We start from the raw sequence: 3,723 nt of genomic DNA, 5'->3' as shown, positions 1-3,723 counted from the left end.
GCAGAATGGTTTGGGTCGATATCTGGATTCTCTATTCTGTTCCATTGGTCAATATGTCTGTTCTTGTGCCTGTACCAGGCTGTTTTGAGAACAGTGGCTTTGTAATACAGCTTGAAATCTGGTATTGAGATCCCACCTACTTTATTCTTCTTTCTCAGGATTGCTGTGGCTATTCGGGGTCTTTTTTGATTCCAGATGAATTTTTGGAGAGTTAAAAATATGGAACGCTTCACGAATTTGCGTGTCATCCTTGCGCAGGGGCCATGCTAATCTTCTCTGTATCGTTCCAATTTTAGTATATGTGCTGCCGAAGCGAGCACTGTCTCTCTTTTTTTAATCCTCACCTGAGGAGACTAAATGTGAGTAAAAGAGAAGTTTTAAAGCTGCTTCTTGTCTCCCCAACTCAGTGGGGAAGAAAAGGAAGGATCTCTAGTCCAGAGGGGTCAGCTTCTAGATCCAGGCAGGGAAGAATAAATGCTGATGGCAAAGGAGCTTCATGGATATTATTCTGGCAAGCCAGGGGCTTCTTTTTTTAAAAAATTAATTTTTAAATATATTTTTATTGATTTCAGAGAGGAAGGGAGAGGGAGAGAGAGATAGAAACATCAATGATGAGAGAGAATCATTGATTGGCTGCCTCCTGCATGCCCCACACTGAGGATCGAGCCTGCAACCTGGGCATGTGCCCTGACTGGGAATCGAACCGTGACCTCCTGGTTCATAGGTTGACAATCAACTACTGAGCCACACTGGCCGGGCAAGCTAGCGGTTTCTTTAAATACATGTTTCCTCGTCTGGCTAAGGGAAGAAAAGCAAACACTGCCTCCAGTGGATCTCAGGGGCAGTATTAGCAGTATGGACTGGGGAAAGATCCTGTAGCCCAGGGCTGTCCTAGAGAAATGGCTATAGAACATTTACTTTTGGTGGTCTGGCTGGGTGTAGTTCTGCTATGGAGAGCAGCAAAGCATTCAGGGACTGGGCTGACCAAGCACAAAGAACCCCCATCCTTTAAAAAGAAAATTCTGTAAGTCAACCAGTCACATTCTTCATTTTCATAACACTTTGCAACTAAAACCCAACTGCTGCATTATAATCAAGATGCATCCGCCTGTTTTATATTTAAGACCCATAGGCTTCAACTAATTTAAGGGACCATCTGGTGAGAAAAAGAGCAAGTCTTACTATAAAGTGGCATTGTTTGCAGGCTCAGGCCTCAAAAGGAATTGTCCGTGGGACCCCAACCAATTTCCTATGTCAGTGCCCAGTGCTCCTGACCCTATAACTTGGAGAGAAAGGGCACAGCTTTGGAGTCAGACAGGTTTAATTTCTTCTCCAAGGAGTAATGGATACCTGGAACTTCACCGCACTATTCTCTATACTTTTGTGTGTGTTTGAAAATATCCATCATAAGGTGAAATTTTTATATGACAGTTATGGGACCATGATGGTCATTCAAGAACTGGAGACTTTGACTATCACGTCAGTAAAGCTAGTAGGGATATTTGAACCAAAAGAATTCCTTAGAGCAGTGGTTCTCAACATTTCTAATGCCGCGACCCTTTAATACAGTTCCTCATGTTGTGGTGACCCCCAACCATAAAATTATTTTCGTTGCTACTTCATAACTGTAATTTTGCTACTGTTATGAATTGTGATGTAAATATCTGTGTTTTCCGATGGTCTTAGGCTCTACAGCAGCGGTTCTCAATCTGTGGGTCGTGAGTCACAGGTTGAGAACCGCTAGCAGGGTCGCCTAAGACCATCGGAAAACACAGATATTTACAGTACGATTCATAACAGTAGCAAAATTACAGTTATGAAGTAGCAACGAAAATAATATTATGCTTGGGGGTCACCACAACATGAGGAACTGTATTAAAGGGTTGCGGCATTAGGAAGGTTGAGAACCACTGCCTTAGAGGAAATGTGTTCATTTCTTATAATGCTTATCTAGTTAACTGGATTTATTAGAAGGATTAAATTGCATGCAGATAAAACATTTGGTGGATATACATATAAATTGATCTCACAAAGCTTTTGATAAGATGTTACAGCCACATTTTTATTTATTTATTTATATATTTTTTGAAATTGTTTTTTTATATTGATTTCAGAGAGAAAGGGAGAGGGAGAGAGAGATAGAAACATCAACGATGAAAGAGAATCATTGATTGGCTGCCTCCTACACGGCCCCCACTGGGGATGGAGCCCGCAACCCGGGCATGTGCCCTTGACTGGAATCGAACCCAGGACCCTTGAGTCTGCAGGTCGACGCTCTATCCACTGAGCCACACCAGCTAGGGCATACAGCCACATTTTTAATGGAATTGAGTCACCATAGGACTGTGACCCTTTTTTCTCTCAGATATATTGCCTTTAGAAATAGGAAACAATAGAAATAGTAGAGATAAAGAAGGTTAGGGACATTATTCTGACATTCAAAAGTATGGTTTCTTAGGGATAGAAGAGGGGATAGTTTTTAAAAAATAAATCTTTACAAAATATATGAAGGAAGGAATTGCTGTGAAATCTCCAAGAGGACAATACATGAAACTCTTCCTGACAATAAAAAGCTTAGTTGATGGTAATAAAGTATAAGGAAAACTCAGGGGCATGGGCATAGGCTCATTATTGAATGACTTAAAGATAATTTACATATGTAAATGTACACATGTGCATTTGATGCTAGAGTCATGGCTGTGATTGATTGTGGAACTCAGAACAGATTTATCTCCTGCTAAGATTGGCATTTTGGAAGGTATGGGCAGATACTCTAGTATGGACACCTATAATCCATCCTGTCAAGGGCTTCAAGATTGAGTAAAGCTAAAATCTACTAGGGAAGAAAAATAGTCTGCCCTCAGGGGTTTCCCCTCCCCTTCCAGGGAGAGGGTTGATATGTCTACTGACAGTGGAAAAAATTAGTCAAAAGAGAGTTGAGAGTTTTTTCTCCTTCTATTTGAAGGAAGGAAATGAGAGTAGCAAGTTCTTACAGTGGTGATGGGTATAGATCAACACACTTCACACAAGCTGTACTCCTGACAGGACCAGCTACATAATTTGCAGGACCCAGTGCAAATGGAAAATGTGAGGCCTCTTGCTCATGAATTGTTCAGAATTTCAACATATTGACAGCAAAATATTAAACCAAACATGGGCTCTTCTAAGCTTGGGACTCTGTGTGACAGTATAGGTTGTATGCCTATCACTTCTGGATAGCAGGAGCAAGCGATAGCAAAAATTCAGAAGGCATAATAGAAAGGTATAACTCTTAAAACCAAGCTCATGTAAAATTCTACCACCTATAAACAACCATTCTTATAATTTTGGTATATATTCCAGAGATTTTTCTATATACATACACACATGTAGACATGTATTCAGACAGTTTTATACTATAGAAATGTTATATTGTACATTCTTCTTTGTAGCCTTTTAAAAAACTTATTACATTTTGGACAGTTTTCCATGTTAAAAGATATAAATCATCTCAATCCTATTGTCGGGGGGGGGGGGGGGGCAGAAATCATTTTCCTTTTAACTTTCTAAGTTCTTCCGGCATGAGTCAGATTAATGAGAGAAATTGGCTGAATAATTATGGATGTACAGACAGGGATTCCAAAAGAATATGAGAATAAGAAATCAACTACAATAAAAACAATGAAAAAAATCAAGCACTTGGTGGCTAAATAGCATGCTATTAAACATGATGGGGTTACCAAA

At 40.0% G+C, this 3,723-nt stretch overlaps 1 non-coding gene across 1 annotated transcript; it reads right to left on the bottom strand.

Annotated features, from left to right (window-relative positions):
• Positions 1-213: 213 nt before the first annotated feature.
• Positions 214-320, bottom strand: LOC129150411 (U6 spliceosomal RNA). Its single transcript, XR_008557159.1, has one exon. It is a non-coding gene; the product is annotated as a U6 spliceosomal RNA (small nuclear RNA).
• Between the last annotated feature and the right edge of the window lie 3,403 nt (positions 321-3,723).

This window comes from Eptesicus fuscus, chromosome 1 (genome assembly GCF_027574615.1).
Source record: "Eptesicus fuscus isolate TK198812 chromosome 1, DD_ASM_mEF_20220401, whole genome shotgun sequence".
NCBI lineage: Eukaryota > Metazoa > Chordata > Mammalia > Chiroptera > Vespertilionidae > Eptesicus > Eptesicus fuscus.
This window is presented reverse-complemented; position numbering and strand designations above follow the sequence as displayed.